The sequence below is a fragment of the Heterodontus francisci genome, chromosome 1, assembly GCF_036365525.1.
Source record: "Heterodontus francisci isolate sHetFra1 chromosome 1, sHetFra1.hap1, whole genome shotgun sequence".
NCBI classification, from domain to species: Eukaryota; Metazoa; Chordata; class Chondrichthyes; order Heterodontiformes; family Heterodontidae; genus Heterodontus; species Heterodontus francisci.
In genome coordinates, this window is record NC_090371.1 from 279664736 (window position 1) to 279683380 (window position 18645).

The 18645-nt window shown below is 44.3% G+C and overlaps 1 protein-coding gene across 9 annotated transcripts in view; it reads left to right on the forward strand.

Annotated features, from left to right (window-relative positions):
* Positions 1-18645, forward strand: part of bmpr1ba (bone morphogenetic protein receptor, type IBa) — a 471306-nt gene that overhangs the window by 72842 nt on the left and 379819 nt on the right. For 3 of the 9 annotated variants that reach the window (XM_068046043.1, XM_068046089.1, XM_068046107.1), the window contains exon 1: positions 12493-12579. The exons of 5 other annotated variants lie outside the window; for them this stretch is intronic. The gene's annotated coding sequence lies outside the window, so the exon portion shown is untranslated. Of the gene's footprint in view, positions 1-12486; positions 12580-18645 lie in introns of those variants that run through there. One more of the 9 variants, XM_068046051.1, reaches the window with a different exon arrangement.

The following is an 18645-nucleotide window of genomic DNA, read 5'->3' on the forward strand; positions in this document are numbered from 1 at the left end:
AAAAGGCAGTGGAAGCAGAGTCTTTGAATATTTTTAAGGCAGAGGTAGATAAATACTTGATAAGCAAGGGAGTGAAAGTTTATCGGGGGTAGGTGGAAATGTGAAGTAATCAGTTCAGCCATGAACTTACTGAATCGTAGAGCAGGCTCGAAGGGCCGAGTGGCCTACTCCTGCTCCTAATTCGTAAGTTCGTATGTTGTCCCTTTCTCTCACCTTTTATTCCTAAAATGTTACACACAGGTCACTGTTCCAGCATTAAATCAGTGTAAATAATATGGAGTGATTTATTTTTCTCATGTTGTGGCATTACAGAATACACATTAAGAAAGGGCCAAATTTATCAACCGGTGTCTTTGAATTTGGATCAGCTGTAATCCTCGAGGAAGAGGGTTGGATTTGAGGAACGTCTTAAAGAGAAGCAGTTCCTTGCCGTTACAGCTTAAGGCCAGCACCACAGGCGAAGGAAAAAGAAAAGAGCTGGTGACAATTTTGAGTTCAGTTCAGTTCACCTTTTTGCTGATTACTGTGACTTAAAAGTCCCGTCTTGTCTTTTGTGACTTGGAAATTACTGAGTGAATTGGTCAGGCACAACGTTTAACAGATGTTGCAGTTAAACGAGGAGGGGAAGGTCTTCCTGTCTTTCACCTCTTACCAAAATACTCCTGTGATAGCAGGGCTTGGGGGTGCGGGTGCATTGTGGAGTCTCTGCTAACGGAAGCCAGAGTACAGATAGCAGAAACTGTCCACTTTGTTCTTTGGCAACATAGGAGCTCCCTTTTACACCAGATACAAACATATGGGGTGTTCTTGGATTTGTTGCCTTTCACCTTGTAACACTTATCTGTAATTTTCCTTTTGTCTCTGAAGCTGCAATTTATTGACTCCCAGTAATTTTTCCACATTAATTTAAACACTGTTAATTTATTGTAATTGATTTAATGGTCTTAACTCTGCTCTCCTTAATCACTTCAAGCTGTGGCCCTTGCAAGTATTTGACCAGAAGGTTTGAAAATTGTTGTAAGCTGGGCTGGTCAAGATTGCTGTCATTGGTTTACATAGTTTGGAGCCCCAGCACTCTTGTGCATTCCACATTATACTAGAATAATAATATCATGGTTCAGAAGTCAAGCTTATACTCTAAGTAGGCCTCGCAGATTTTTATCTACATTTCATTCACAGGCTTTAACGTGTACTTTGTACGATTAATTGGCACTGCACCATACATCATATTTAAATAAGGTTATTAAATATTGACTTCAGCAAATCTTACTTGATAATATACCGAATGAAGAGGTTGTGAATTCTGTTCTTATTCATTGCATTTTTCTTGAAACCTTTGAACTGTGTTATGAGTTTTCTTTGTTACTATGTATGGCAAAAAGGTGTGATTCAAAAGATATGAACACAGCAAAACCTGTTGAAAACTGTCAGGACTACAGTACTATATCTTGAAGGCACATTTCCAGCATGTATCTTGAAAATACCATGTTCAATTGGAGATCTATGATGCTTCTAGCGTGCCTTCATTTTGTTTTTCCCCCTATTTCTCAAACAATAAACTCTGACATCTGGCGCAAATTATCGCAGTGATACAGTTGTCAAGTGCGAATAGTAATTAAAAGAAAGAGAAAATCAGAAAAGGCTGTTTTCTCCTTACTAGGTGCAAGCTGGAGTTCAAACTTGGAGTTTTCAGTTATGTAACTGAAATATTTTCAGTGCTGAAACCTGGTACTTGAAAAGATGTGCATTTATAAAGCGTCTTTCATGCCATTGAAGTACTTCTGAAGTATAGTTACTCTTGTAATGTAGAAATGTGACAGCTCTTTTTCACACAGCAAGATCCCACAAACAGCAAGCTGATAATTGCCTAAAAATCTTTTTAGTGATGTTGGTTGATGGACGAATATTAGCTCAAGACAGTGGACTATTTCAGACTAATCATATTGTCTGTTGAGATTGCCTTTGGAGATTCCCTTTTATTAGTCTTATGTGGGTGAAAGGAGAAGGTAGTGAGGGGGCCTCCTTTCTGCACCACAAATATGAACTCTCGCCTATGAGTCAGAGGTTGTGGGTTCAAGTCCTACTCCAGAGCACCAAATCTTGACTGACACACCCAGTGCAGAACTGAGGGAGTGCTCCATTGTCGGAGGTGCTGTCTTCTGGATGAGGCGTTAAACCAAGGCCCATCTGCCCTCTCAGGTAGATGTATACAAGCCCATGGCCCTATTTCAAAGAAAATCAGGGGTGTTCCCCCTGGTGTCCTGACCAATATTTATCCCTTAATCAACATCACTAAAACAGATTATCTGTTCATGATCACATTGTTGTTTGTGGGAGCTTGCTGTGCACAAATTGGATGTTGCATTTCCTACATTACAACAGTGACCACACTTCAGAAGTATTTCGTTGGCTCTAAACCACTTTGGGATATCGTGAGGTTGTGAAAGGCGCTATATAAATGCAATATTTTTTAATCAACTGAAATAAACGTATTCTTGCAAACATCCCCGTGGATAGAATGTTCCACTATCCCAAGGATTAGATTGATGAGGCAGGAGAAGGATGGCGCTAACATTGAAAATAAAACTGATAACGCGGAAGTATGAAATCCATGACTATTAAGGAACGGTGTATTTGTCCATTTTCCAAAGTGATCATCTGGAGGGGGGCAGTAATCACAGAACAATCGGCATTAAACAGGCTTTTGTTTTTGACTAAATTAAAATAATACAAAACTTGTCCCAGGAATGAAGTTTAGTGGCAGCTATTAATATATGCTAATTTATGTTTGGGAGGTTGCTGAAACAGCTTTGCTTTGTTCATTCAGGTTGAGAGCTTCGACTGCCCATTTACAATAAGGCTGTGAGCTGTGGAGTAGCACACATGGTCCCTTCACTTTATCACTTGAAAGCTACTTAATAATGACAGAGTATAAAGACGTATTTCGTGTCACGATTCGTAAAATAAGCAATCGGACGGGGCTTTTGCACTCCCATGTCTCGTGTGAGTGCATAATTAACATGAATTTATGGGCCAGCCTTGCCTGCTATTAAATCTATTTTTGTCAGTCACAATTCTGGGAGGTCTGAAATATCAGGTGCTTCCTGATGTATTTTAGGAGACTTTAAGGGGAATGATCACTCCTGGTTTTGCCACTATCTGGAGTTAGCCATTCATTATGCATTTTGTTTTTAAGGAACGGTAAAAAGAAAGACTTGAATTTATATAGCACCTTTCACAACCTCACAAAGCACTTTTCAGCCAATCAAGTACTTTTGAAGTGCAGTCACTATAGTAATGTAGGAAATTCTGCCCCCAATTTGTGCACAGCAAGCTCCCATGAACAGTAATGAGATAATGACCAGATCATCTGTCTTAATGGTGCCAGTTAAGAGATATTTTCCAGGATACCAGGGAGATCTCCCTTGCTTTTCACATAGTGCCTTGGGATCTTTTACACCCACCTGAGGGGGCAGTTGAGCCTTTGTTTAACATCTCCTCTGAAGGATGGCACCTCTGACGGTGTAGTGCTCCCTCAGTACTCCACTGGGAGTGTCAGTCTGGATTTTGTGCTGAAGTCTCAGGAGTGGGACTTGAACCCAAGGCCTTCTGATTGAGCCACAGCTGACACCGCTTAAATATATCAAAGTGAATAGGGACACCACTGTGTTAGTCAATGAGTTGGAGGTAGGGCGGGAACTGAGACAGAACACTGGTGGGGAGGGGGGAGGGGGTAAGTTTCTCAGTGCAGGAGGGGGGGAAAGCGGGATCAAAGTCATATCATTGGTATAGGGGATGGTAGGAAGGGTTATAGTGTACAGGTTATGCACTTTGAGGGGGGAAGGTCAGGTAGGCATGCTAAGTGTTTTTGGGGGGGAGAGGGCAAGTAATTAATTCTATGGTTATTGGGGCGGTGGGAGAGGGACAAGATATTTAATTTTTTTAAAACAATGTATCTTCAAATACTTAAATTGAAAGTTGGGGCTCGAAGCCCTTTAAAAATGGTGTCAGCGCCTACGCACAGGCAGCTGACGCCATTGCCGGGGACAGACAGCTCACCCCCTCATTGGGGTGGGCAGTCCACCCCAGCTATTTAAATGAGCCGCTGCCCTTAATATCGCGGCGTCTTCGCGACGTACGGCCCGTGCATGTGTGCGGCCATTGTTTTCACGCACCGCTGAAATGTAAATTTCAGCCTGGTGTGTAACTACAATTGAAAGATGTGGATCTCCGTGTAAACTTAAAATGATGGCATTTTAAGGACACAACTTGTAAGTCCACAAGAATTCACTGCCACTTCCCCATTTCAGACATTTTTAAAATGGTCTTTACTCAGTTTATTAGCTTTTCCTATTAGCTACTGTCATGCTAGGCCCCCACCTGCCAAGAATGAGGCACATTAATTTTGTCATAAATATTGCTTTTAAACTGTTGCTGGAGTGAAGAAAGGACTTGTTAAACAGATCATCCGTGGCTGGAAAAGATATTTGCATATTAACAGACAGTGATTGGAAGGACAAAGGACCATTCCCTGACACATTCAACCCACAATGGACCTTGATCACCAGGTATTGTATGTAAGAGGAGCTTTCCAGAGACTGCTAAGGTGATACAATCCAAGGCATGGTCGGACCAGTTTGTCACATGACTAACCTGATAGGCAAGCTGGATTTTCTGAATTGTACAAACAGTTTGAAGTGAGAATGTCTTTTTGTTCCTGGATTGAGAATATCTCTCCTGTCTGCTCCCATCTCTTTCTCACAAGCCTCTGAATCCACATGAACCCCAAGAGAGAAAAGCCTCCTGCAGCAAACAAGGTTTCAGAAGAATACTGGGCCCTAACGGAAAGTATGATCTATCTACAATCAAGGACTCTATAGTGAGCTCGAAGAACCGTAACAAAAATTCTTCAGAGATTGCCTCAAAATTTTCCACTTTATTTTTCTTCTGTTCTTTCCTGTCTCTATTTGCATGTATCACGTTTGCAAGCTAGCGTGGGTGCGTCGTGTATCTGTAGGCGTTAACCAAATTAGAGTTTAAGTTTAATAAATGTCAACTTTTCTTCTTTAAACCTAAGAAAGCCTGTTTGTGCTGCTTTATTTGCCTTATAATGGGAAAGCGGTGAACAAGGATTCACCAAGGGGGAGCTAAAAACAGTGTGTTTAAAATTAAACCCTGTTACGGTCAGACCAGATGAAGGCTGAGAGGGACCCCTAGACACCTTTCTCATCTGGCCGTAACCCTACATAGAATTACTTAAAATTTACAGCATAAAAGCAGGCCATTCGGCCCAACTGCTCAATGCCAGTGTTAATACTCCAAATAAGTCTCCTCCCACTTACTTCATCTCACCCTATCCGCATAACCTTCTATTCCTTTCGCGTGTGTTTATCTAACTTCCCCTTAAATGCCTTTATGCTATTCACCTCAACTACTCGTTGTGACAGCAAGTTCCACATTCCTACCAGGTTGCTGAACCTTTATCCAATTGACATGCAAATCAAATTTAATTTGGTATTTCAGAACTTAACTCCCAGGCAGACTCTAACCAGAACTGAGGAATTTTTCTATGATCTGAATATGAATAATTACCACTTGAAAAAGCATGTTTAACAATATTCAGAAGTAAACTTCTTATTCTGGTTATTGCTAAAATTTATTAAACCATCCTGTAAAGCAATTTGTATAGAACATATTTGAAATACACAATTCAACACTTTATGAAGATTGATCTGGTCTCTTAAAACACTTTGAATTGTCTCAGAAATTAATTTTGTGAGCTTGTTTTTAAATTGGAAACAAACTGGGATATTTAGGATGGTGTGCTGGCCCCAAGTAATAATTTGAAAATGGCCAAATGAATATAGTTCATTTAAAAAAAAATGCTGCAGTTGAAACGCTTTTGATGTAAAGACAGCTTTGCTGCACCCATGTGTATAGAGGAATTCAATGAAACAAATCACTCATTGACTCAAATATCCCTAGAACTGTGCACGAAAAAGAAGTTACACTGAATCAGGATCTTAGGATGGAGTGAAATATAAAAAAGCAAAATTCATTTTGAGTTGTCGAACGCTTCCTTTTCATAAAATACAGATGTCATTTACAACTTTCAGCAGGATTCCATGGTGGCTAGATTATCACAGCTTTGTTGCAAGTGGATCCAGTCCTAAGTAAATACCATAAATCTCTTGGTGTTAGACAGGTCATGCCCCAGACCACATGGGATGGAATGCATTGCTTTGGGATGGCTTGGAGCTGCAGTAAAGCAGTGCATTCATTGGCCCACAGCTTTGTACAGCAGGAATTTGTTTTGTAACCGCAGTAAACCCCAAAATATGTTTGTTGCTGAACCAAACCTGCAGTGAACAGAAATATAAGTGCGTTCATACAGATGTCTAAAACAAAAACAAAACAGGGCTTGTTAGGAATCTTGTCAACCACCCTGGTCTGGGTTTTGTGTCATTCTGAATATATTATGTCAATTGTTCTTCTCATTAGTTTTCTAACTCCTGTTTAGTTTCCCTGGGCTGAATTTAGTTCTCCCCCAGGCATTGGAGTCTGTGGCTGGGAGGGGGGGGGGGGTGCGGGTGGGGAGTGGGGGGGTGGCGAGGTGCCTGAAGATGCCTCTGTGATAGGACGGCCATGCGCCCCAATGCCAGGAGGGCCCAACCCAATATTCCCGGCGGCAGCAAGGCCTCATGGCAGCCCTCCCCCACCGCTCGCGACAGGACCCCCATTTGCATATTTAAATAAATTAAAATTAATGAATTAATCATACTTACGTCGCTGCCCGAGTTCCCGCTCCAGTCTTCGGCCCAGTGGCCGGCACTCCTGCACCTTCGGATGCCCGTCCAGGGAAACGAGGTGGAACACTGGTGGGGAGGGTGGAGGAGGTATGTGTCTCAGTGCGGGAGTGGGGGGGAACGGGGTCAAAGTAACATCATTGGTGTCGGGGATGGTGGGAAGGTTGGAGCTTGAAGTTTCTGCAGTTTGGTGGGGGGAGAGGTCAGATTGTAAAGGTAAGTGTTTTGAGGGGGGAAAGGAAAAATTAATAATTTTATGGTTATTGGGGGACGGGAGAGGCAAAATAAATGTAGTTAATTTTTTTCATTCACTTTGTCTTTAAATATTTAAATCTGTCAGCAGGGCTGTCAGCCCTTTAAAAATGGTATCAGTGCTCAAGCACAGGCAGCTGATGCTATTGCCGGGGACGGACAGCTCCCCCCTCACTCGACGTGATCGGGGAGTGGGGGCTGCCCGCCCCAGCCATTCAAATCAGCCGCCGCATGGAAGATTGCGGCAGCTCCGTGACATGTGGCTGGCACGGGCATCCAGGCGGTTTTGTCACCCGCCGCCAACCTCGGCAGCAGGCACAGAAGATTCATCCCCCTATCGCTGTAATCTCCTCCAGCCCCACCTATCCTGCAAGATTTCTGCACTCCTCCAATTCTGGCCTCTGGTGCGACCCCAATTTCTATCACTGCAACATTGGCGGCTCTGCCTTCAGCTGCCTACTTCCTAAGATGTGCACTCCCTCCATAAACCCCTCTGCCTAAGTGGCTTGTTGTCTAACTTTGTTTGATAATGCTCCTGTGAAACGCATTGGGACAATTTTACAACGCTGAGGTGTTGTATAAATGCAAGTTATGTTGTGGAAGTTTTCTAGCACAGAAATTACTCACTCATTGTTCATGTTTTTCAAAATGCATACACATATGGACAGTTTTAAATCTGCGCTCTTACAGTGTTCAAATTCATGCTGTACCAACAAAATACAGCCACAGTGTCAGTGTCCTTCCAGATGTGTGTTGCTTCAACAAGTCTTTGTGCTCACTTCTAAACATGGAACTTTCAAGGTAAAAAATGAAAGACATACATTTATCTAGCACCTTTCACCACATCAAAATGTCCCAAAGCACTTTACAGCCAATGAAGTACTTTAAAAAAAATGTAGTCACTTTTCTAATAGAAGTAATGCGACAGCCAATTTGCACACAGCAAGCTCTCACATACAGAAATGTGCTAATGACCAAATAATCTATGGTTGGGGAATAAATATTGGCCGGGACACTGGGAAGAATGACCCTGCTGTTCTTCGAAATAGTGTCGTGGGATCTTTCACATTCACTGGAGAGGGCATGATCCGAAAGACGGCACCTCCGACAGTGCAGCCTCCCTCAGTCTTGTACTGGAGTATTAGCCGGAATTTTGTGCTTGCATGAAGCATCAATGCACAACATTCTGACTTGGAGGTGAGCAATGTTACCACTGAGTCACAGCTGACACCTGCTGTATACCAGCTGGCTTTGTTAGAACCCTCTGTGTTTAAAGGAATTAGGCTTGCAGTATTGGCGATCGTTCAGATTTTGGAGTCAAGAAGGGAGCAACTTATTTTGTACTGACATAAATACCAAAACCAATAATATCGATATTTATTTATTGATTTTGCTCTGTATATTTCCGGTGGGCTATTTAAGCTGTGAAGTTAACGGAATTGTTTTTGATCCGATTGCATACAAAAATGAACCGCCTCACTGTCAGGTTAGTTAACCGAAACACAATTTTTCAGTGGATTTACTGAGAAAATATTTCTGGGCCGGCTTTAATTCTGCGAGAGTGCCATCAAGGTTTTGGCATAGGAATATTAGGAACAGGAAGAGACCATTCAGATCTCCCAGTCTGTTCCACCATTCAACCAGATCATGGTTGATCTGAACTTCAGCCCCATTTGACCCACCTTCGCTCCATATCCCTTGTTACACTGACCCAACCAAAATCTAGCGATCTCGGTCTTGAAAATTCCAATTGTCCCCCCAACATCCACAATCCTGCCCCCATTTACAAGCAAAATGAATTTCTCATCCCCAGCCTCTTTCCCCAATACTGCGAAATACAATTAGTGTGTCTTACATACTGTGTTACTGAGTATTCGCTGCTTTAAAAACCAAAGCCATGAGTAAAGGAATTATTTGATAAAGTCCACTTATTTACAGTTTCCACAAAATAATGGGCAGAGTTTGGAATCCAATCCCAAAAGCACTAGGAAAACCCCCAGAATATTATATAATAACAATGGAATTTGACTTGTTTAGTCACCTTTAGTTAGTGACTCTAAAGATGGCCCCTGCATATCGTACACACTCTTCATTATAAACTTGTGAATTATCTGATTCACTCTGAGCAAGAAACAGGAGGTATATGTATATGTGAGAGATACATTTTTCTTTATATATTTGTGTGTGAATTTAGGAAAATAGAGATATTGAACCAGGCTTAATGAAGATGCATTCATATTGGGCTTTAAAACTATCCCGTAGAATCTTATTAGTCCTGGGAAAAAAAGTTGAAAATACCATAATGCTTTGAACTGTATAATCTCATGGAACTAACTGCAAACTGTCCACTGTCTGCCACATAAAAAGAACAGGCTATAATCTCTCCCTCCATATAAGTCCTTACCCATATTCATGGCCATCCCCACAACCTCATCATCTCCTATGGCTTATCCACTCCTATGGTCTTGATCATACAAAACTATCTTTGCCAACTTCCTTGTATCCCTCACCAATGACATCGCCTTACCATCTTCCTTCTGCGTCTATTCATGAGGAAAAATATCTTGTCCTGAGTGCAGTTGTTTAACCAACCACTGGTTTCTGATTAATCTAGAAGGCTGAGGAGTGACCTGATAGGATTCTTTAAAATTAAGAAGGTGTTTGATAGGATATTTGTAGAGGAGATGTTTCCACTTGTGCGGGAGACCAGAACTAGGAGCCATAGATATAACAAAGTCATTAATAAATCCAATAAGGAATTCAGGAGGAACTTCTATAACGAGAAAGTGGTTAGAATGTGGAACTCACTACCACAAGGAGTAGTTTAGGTGAATAGCATAGATGCATTTAAGGGGAAGCTGGATAAACACATGAGGGAGAAAGGGATAGAAGGATATGCTGATAGTGTGAGGTGAAGTTGGGGGGGGTGGTGGTGGTGAGGTGAAGTGGGGGGGGAGGAGGCTCATGTGGAGCATAAACAGTGGCATGAACCATTTGGGCCGAATGGCCTGTTCTGTGCTGTACATACTGTGTAATTCTATGTACAATAATATTCTATAGATCCAAAACACTCTGCATGTATTTATATTATTGGCTTAACAGTCTCTCAGTGTTGCTTCTTACAAGAAAAAATAGCTCTGATGCATTTTTACCTTTGAAGCTGTCACTAAAGCACTTGTAAGTAACTGTCACCCCCAAGGTAAATTACTATTTCACTGCTTTGTTGAACTAAGATGTTCTGTTGTAAGCTATATAGACCACACAAGGGATCCAAGATTAGGGCAGGTGCATTTTGGTATCATATTGGACTATATTGGAAGGTAGGGTTTGACTAACTATTTTTATCAACAGGTCACACACTGTTCAGGATGTTAAATCCAACTGTATTTTAAGAAAGTACTGAGTTTTTTTGGTACTTTATAGGGCGTAATTTAAAAAAAGATATTCTGTACAAATGTGAAAGCTGTACAATGGACTGTGCCCAGAGATATTCTCACAGCGAAAAGGAAAGTGTCAGCCTCAAATCTGTAACATTGAGCCTATCCGCCATCCGAGCTGTGAAATAGATTAAGCCTCGGAGATTAAGAAATTCCCTGTCGGTTAAAACTTTCTAAACAAAGTTTATTTTTGCACTTTCCAGTGGTTACATATTTTTGCACAGTGAATGTATTTACCTGATTTTGTTTGTTGTTAATTGTCATCTTCAGATTCAAAAAATATAAGCAAAAGGCTTGAACCCTGGCTCCTTTTATATTTAACTGTTTCCGTGTTCTTTAGATCAAGGCAACCACTGCACTTCCAGGGATGTATGTTTCAATTTGCTGCTTCTGTCAATACATCATCATATTGTCAAATTGATGACAAGCTACTTCTTTGATATTTCTATGATCACTGGAGAGTGTGAAGTTTCATTCATTTATTTTTTTTGCAGGAGACAACTCGGAGGCTAATTAGCTTCCCTTATTTAAGAGAGCAGTCCTGGTATGTCAGTGGTGTCAAAACACTTCAAACCAGAACTGTTGTGAAAGGAACCATTATTTAATTTATTTTCTATTTAAAGTAACTGGGAAAGTGAGGGAGGCTTTTAAAGAAAAAATTCCACTTGCACTTATCTTGTGCCTGTCACAAGCTTATGCCACCCCACAGCTCTTTACTACTCAATGAAGTACTTTCTAAAGTCTAGTCACTGTTGTACTGTGGGAAACAGGGCAACTAATTTACATACAGTAAGCTAAAGCCTGGCTCAGGTATAAAGTTAGAACCCGACCCGGGCCTGACCCGACCATAGCCAGCCCCGATCCCGACCCGAGCCCGAGCCCTTCGATTTTTTTTAGCGCCCGACCCGACACGAATCTCTTTCATCTGTTCCAGCAGCAGGCTATTCCTGCAGCTGGAGTTGTGGGGAATCATGGGTAAGCCTGATCCCGTGACTTCCCGGAAGCAGTGTCCAGCCTGACCTGACCCGACCCGAATGTTGGACTCGGAATTTCGATCCAACCTGACCACAGCCAAATCAAACCCTTTAATTTTTTTTTTAAGCCCGACCCAACACGAATCTCCTTCATCTGTTCCGGCAGCAGGATATTCCTGCAGCTGGAGTTATGGGGAATCATGGGTAAGCCTGATCCCGTGACTTCCCGGAAGCAGTGTCCAGCCTGACCCGACCCGAATGTTGGACTCGGAATTTCGATCCGACCTGACCCGACCCGGCCCCGACACATGTAGTCGGGTCTCATCGGGTCCGGATCGGGTAGCCAGGCTTTACAGTAAGCTCCCACAAACAGCAATGTGGTAATGACCAGATAATGAATTTTATTTTGAGATGTTGGTCGAGGGATAAATAGGGGCGAATTCCCCTGCTCTTCTTCAAAAATCATACTGTAGGATCTTTTACATCCACGAGAGAAGGCGGATGGGCCCTCAGTTTCACATCTCATTTGAAAGACACTGCAGCGCCGTTGATAAAATGTGGATTAGTGGAATTTTTTTAGAAGTTTCACAAGATGTTGGAAATCATCAAAACAAATCTAAATTAAAAGGGGCACAGATTTTTTTTTTTCTTTTCTTTATAAGAAGAGGAGCACTTTCTCTCCAGTCATCGGATAAAGTGTGCCATGTGTACATCAATGTAATGTTGCTATCGCTTTTAGAGGTTTCTGTGGCAAGAAAAAGCTGACTGCCTCTATACAATTTGGTTAACACAAGGTGAGAGAGACAGGTCAGTGACTCCAATTTGTAGCTGATCAAGATAAGCTCTTAGGAAAAACTTTTGAAGTTTTAGACAGGCTGGAGTTAGTCTGCAGCAGCACTGCGTGTAAACAGCAAGACACGTACTGTAGGAATGTTTGAGAATCTCACCGTTGGGTGTTAATATTTAAATTGGTGAGGGTGGTGGTGGGTAGGAGGGGCTGGGGGATGGAAGGAAGTAGTGTGAACCTGATGTGTGTTTTGTTTAAGAAAGATTCGTAGTCTAGGTGATGACTGCAGGAGGAGGAAAGGCGTAGACAAAATAGAGGTGATGGTGAGAACAGGTTTCCTTGAAAGTTAAGCCCTTTGTTTATGAAATAGTATCTGTGTAACTGTTTCAGAAATGTATTCTGTGTTTGTGTATGTGTGTGTGTTATGAGGGTTGCAGGGTGTTTAAGGAAGGGAAATCCAAGGTGGTTTAAACATAGATCAGTCGGATGTGTGTGATCTCTCATCACCTGTGTTTTAGAATGATTGAGATTTCATTAGCAACTATAACATAATGTTATTTAAAGGAAAGCCAATAGGCTTAACAAATGTTGAAGAAGTGTAGCATAAGAGCTCAGGCTATGTTGAATATTTCTAAGGTGTTTGCAGGGATTTTTATTTAAAAAAAACAGCAGTTATTAGCCCAAGGCAGAAAAGGGTTTTGCAAGCCCCAAACACAGTTTCCTGAATACTTTTCTAAATACTTTTCCAATCATGCATTTTAGCATACCCGGGAGGCTGGTAATACTACGTGAAATGGTGCATTACCTCATTTTAACATATATCACCCTTTACACAGCAAGGGAGATTTCTGTACTCACCTCACAATTTCACTAATGGTGTAAATATTAAGGAGTATATTATACATTCTTTATTCAGGTTTTCCAGAAACATAAAATTAGCTTCTCAGGGCCAGTTGAGGATCTTTAGCAATAATTATGAAGCTTGTACACCTCATTCAGCAAGGTGTAACTTCTTCAAGGGTTTTTACATAGGGACTAACAGTGTAAGACTGGAAGTTCTTGTCAGTTCATAGATTTCCCATTGATTGCAGTCAGGGGATTGTGGGGAGGGGAGGGGGTGTGTGCCTCAACAATCCTCTGGAGAAGCTCGGAATCACTGACAGCAACTTCTGGATTTCCGCATTTCAAAAGGAATAGGGAGGGAGGTAAAAGAGGTGGGGGAGTGGCATTGCTAATCGGGGTTAGTATCACAGCTGCAGAAAGGGAGGTCGTCGAGGAGGGTTTGTCTACTGAGTCATTATGGGTGGAAGTCAGAAACAGGAAAGGAGCAGTCACTTTATTGGGAGTTTTCTATAGACCCCCCAATAGCAACAGAGACACGGAGGAACAGATTGGGAGGCAGATTTTGGAAAGGTGCAGAAGTAACAGGGTTGTTGTCATGGGTGACTTCAACTTCCCTAATATTGATTGGAACCTCCTTAGTGTAAATAGTTTGGATGGAGCAGTTTTTGTCAGGTGTGTCCAGGAAGGTTTCCTGACTCAATATGTAGATAGGCCGACTAGAGGGGAGGCTATGTTGGATTTGATGCTTGGCAACGAACCAGGCCAGGTGGCAGATCTCTCGGTGGGAGAGCATTTCGGTGATAGTGATCACAACTCCCTGACCTTTACTATCGTCATGGAGAGGGACAGGAGCAGACGGGATGGGAAAATATTTAATTGGGGGAGGGGAAATTACAATGCTATTAGGCAGGAACTGGGGAGCATAAATTGGGAACAGATGTTCTCAGGGAAATGCACGACAGAAATGTGGAGGTTGTTTAGGGAGCACTTGCTGCGACTGCTGGATAGGTTTGTCCCGATGAGGCAAGGATGGGATAGTAGGGTGAAGGAACCTTGGATGACAAGAGATGTGGAACAGCTAGTCAAGAGGAAGAAGGAAGCTTACTTAAGGTTGAGGAAGCAAGGATCAGACAGGGCTCTAGAGGGTTACAAGGTAGCCAGGAAGGAACTGAAGAATGGACTTAGGAGAGCTAGAAGGGGACATGAAAAAGTCTGGTCGGGTAGGATTAAGGAAAATCCCAAGGCGTTCTACACTTATGCGAGGAACAAGAGGATGGCCAGAGTGAGAGTAGGGCCTATCAGGTATAGTGGAGGGAACTTGTGCCTGGAGTCGGAGGAGGTAGGGGAGGTCCTAAATGAATACTTTGCTTCAGTATTCACTAGTGAGAGGGACCTGGTCGTTTGTGAGGACAGCGTGAAACAGGTTGATATGATCAAACAGGTTGATGTTAAGAGGGAGGATGTGCTGGAAATTTTGAAAGACATGAGGACAGATAAGTCCCCGGGGCCAGACGGGATATACCCAAGGATATTAAGGGAAGCGAGGGAAGAGATTGCCGCGCCTTTGGCGATGATCTTTGCGTCCTCACTGTCCACTGGAGTAGTACCAGGTGATTGGAGGGTGGCAAATGCTATTCCCTTGTTCAAGAAAGGGAATAGGGATAACCCTGGGAATTATAGACCAGTCAGTCTTACGTTGGTAGTGGGCAAATTATTGGACAGGATTCTGAGAGACAGGATTTATGATTATTTGGAAAAGCATAGTTTGATTAGAGACAGTCAGCATGGCTTTGTGAGGGGCTTCTGGAATATCAAATTTCTGCTTTATGATGAAAAAATTGTAAAGTTTGTTTATCTTAGCTTCTATCTTGCAGCGCACTGTCGGCAATGCTGCATGCTTTTATTTAAACCACTGCAAAAAAAAAAACCCTTAGCAAATGTAATCACCTCGAAGTCTGCCAAATGATGCTTCACCTCCCGAAGGACGTAGATGAGCTTTCCGGACGTCGATGGTGGGCACTGAGGAAATGGCTTATTACCTGCACCAGATTCCACCCCCCCTCCCCCCCCCTTTACCCCCCTTCCACCCCCCCCCACCCCCGTCCCCTTCCCTGCTCCACCCTCTCAGCTCAGCCCCTCACAACCCCGTCCCAGCCCGCCCCCCCCCGCACCATCTTCACCCCGCACCCCCTTCCCCTGCACCCCCCCCCCCCACCCCCTCCCTCTACCCCTCCCCCTTGCATCCCCTCCTCCCACCGGCACCATCCTACACCTGTGTAGGGGCCCCAACAACCCCACTGCCTTGTGGGCGTCTCGGGAGAGACCAAGGCTAAGGGAGTAAACCCTAACAGAAAATCCGGAGCGGAACCCCGTAGGCGGTCATGTGTCACCTTTGGCATGTTTCCGGCAGTTCCTGCAGCCATACTGGTGCCAAACGTCGTGTCCTGCACTCCTTTGGACCCCACCAGAAAGGCCGAGAGGGGGGTTTTGACGACTGGGCAACTCTCAACCTCCATAAATTTGCCCAGGCATGCGCCATGGAGAGGTCACTCCATAGTTGCCTCACAGCGACTGAAACAACACGGAAGGCAGCAGTTACGGGTTATAAGTCCAGATAAATTGGCGTAGAAACTGGGCGCCACGGGTTGCCTTTGTCGGTGGGAGAGGTCATTGCACCTCACTGGACAGCTACCGCCCGCCTCAAACCGGGCAGCCCCCGGTCAATAAGGTTCTGTCCCGCCACAGTCTGCCTGCTTCAATGGGTGCTTGGAGCTCAGGGTCATTGCCCGAAAGGTGGACTGATACACCGCACCAAACAACATGAAAAAAGGAAAGAAGGTACCAGCCCTTCGCTTTGCAAGCTGGAACGTCAGAACTATGTGTCCTGGCCTGTCGGAAGACCTTACACAAATCAACGATTCTCGGAAGACCGCCATCATTAACAACGAGCTCAGTAGACTCAATGTGGACATTGCAGCACTTCAGGAGACTCGCCTCCCCGCGAGTGGCTCTCTAGCAGAGCAAGACTACACCTTCTTCTGGCAGGGCAGGGATCCTGAAGAACCAAGACAGCATGGAGTGGGCTTCGCCATCAGAAACTCCTTGCTCAGCATGATAGAGCCTCCCTCAAATGGCTCGGAACGCATACTGTCCATCCGACTGCTCACCACCTCTGGTCCAGTACACCTACTCAGCATATATGCTCCAACACTCTGTTCCGCACCTGAAGCTAAAGACCAGTTCTATGAACAACTCCATAACATCATTAGCAGCATCCCCAACACCGAACACCTATTCCTGCTGGGGGACTTTAATGCCAGGGTTGGGGCCGACCATGACTCATGGCCCTCCTGCCTTGGGCGCTATGGCGTTGGAAGGATGAATGAGAACGGGCAGAGACTGCTTGAGTTGTGTACCTATCATAACCTCTGCATCACCAACTCGTTCTTTCACACTAAACCCTGTCACCAGGTTTCATGGAGGCACCCAAGATCACGTCGTTGGCACCAGCTAGACCTCATTGTCACAAGGCGAGCCGCCTTAAACAGTGTTCAAATCACACGCAGCTTCCACAGTGCGGACTGCGACACCGACCACTCCCTGGTGTGCAGCAAGGTTAGACTCAGACCAAAGAAGTTGCATCATTCCAAGCAGAAGGGCCACCCGCGCATCAACACGAGCAGAATTTCTCACCCACAGCTGTTACAAAAATTTCTAAATTCACTTGTAACAGCCCTTCAAAACACTCCCACAGGGGATGCTGAGACCAAGTGGGCCCACATCAGAGACGCCATCTATGAGTCAGCTTTGACCACCTACGGCAAAAGTGCGAAGAGAAATGCAGACTGGTTTCAATCTCATAATGAAGAGCTGGAACCTGTCATAGCCGCTAAGCGCATTGCACTTTTGAACTACAAGAAAGCCCCCAGCGATTTAACATCCGCAGCACTTAAAGCAGCCAGAAGTACTGCACAAAGAACAGCTAGGCGTTGCGCAAACGACTACTGGCAACACCTATGCAGCCATATTCAGCTGGCCTCAGACACCGGAAACATCAGAGGAATGTATGATGGCATGAAGAGAGCTCTTGGGCCAACCATCAAGAAGATCACCCCCCTCAAATCTAAATCGGGGGACATAATCACTGACCAACGCAAACAGATGGACCGCTGGGTTGAGCACTACCTAGAACTGTACTCCAGGGAGAATGCTGTCACTGAGACTGCCCTCAATGCAGCCCAGCCTCTACCAGTCATGGATGAGCTGGACATACAGCCAACCAAATCGGAACTCAGTGATGCCATTGATTCCCTAGCCAGCGGAAAAGCCCCTGGGAAGGACAGCATTACCCCTGAAATAATCAAGAGTGCCAAGCCTGCTATACTCTCAGCACTACATGAACTGCTATGCCTGTGCTGGGACGAGGGAGCAGTACCCCAGGACATGCGCGATGCCAACATCATCACCCTCTATAAAAACAAAGGTGACCGCGGTGACTGCAACAACTACCGTGGAATCTCCCTGCTCAGCATAGTGGGGAAAGTCTTTGCTCGAGTCGCTCTGAACAGGCTCCAGAAGCTGGCCGAGCGCGTCTACCCTGAGGCACAGTGTGGCTTTCGTGCAGAGAGATCGACTATTGACATGCTGTTCTCCCTTCGTCAGATACAGGAGAAATGCCGTGAACAACAGATGCCCCTCTACATTGCTTTCATTGATCTCACCAAAGCCTTTGACCTCGTCAGCAGACGTGGTCTCTTCAGACTACTAGAAAAGATCGGATGTCCACCAAAGCTACTAAGTATCATCACCTCATTCCATGACAATATGAAAGGCACAATTCAACATGGTGGCTCCTCATCAGAGCCCTTTCCTATCCTGAGTGGTGTGAAACAGGGCTGTGTTCTCGCACCCACACTTTTTGGGATTTTCTTCTCCCTGCTGCTTTCACATGCGTTCAAATCCTCTGAAGAAGGAATTTTCCTCCACACAAGATCAGGGGGCAGGTTGTTCAACCTTGCCCGTCTAAGAGCGAAGTCCAAAGTACGGAAAGTCCTCATCAGAGAACTCCTCTTTGCTGACGATGCTGCTTTAACATCTCACACTGAAGAATGCCTGCAGAGTCTCATCGACAGGTTTGCGTCTGCCTGCAATGAATTTGGCCTAACCATCAGCCTCAAGAAAACGAACATCATGGGGCAGGATGTCAGAAATGCTCCATCCATCAATATTGGCGACCACGCTCTGGAAGTGGTTCAAGAGTTCACCTACCTAGGCTCAACTATCACCAGTAACCTGTCTCTAGATGCAGAAATCAACAGGCGCATGGGTAAGGCTTCCACTGCTATGTTCAGACTGGCCAAGAGAGTGTGGGAAAATGGCGCACTGACACGGAACACAAAAGTCCGAGTGTATCAGGCCTGTGTCCTCAGTACCTTGCTCTACGGCAGCGAGGCCTGGACAACGTATGCCAGCCAAGAGCGACGTCTCAATTCATTCCATCTTCGCTGCCTTCGGAGAATACTTGGCATCAGGTGGCAGGACTATAT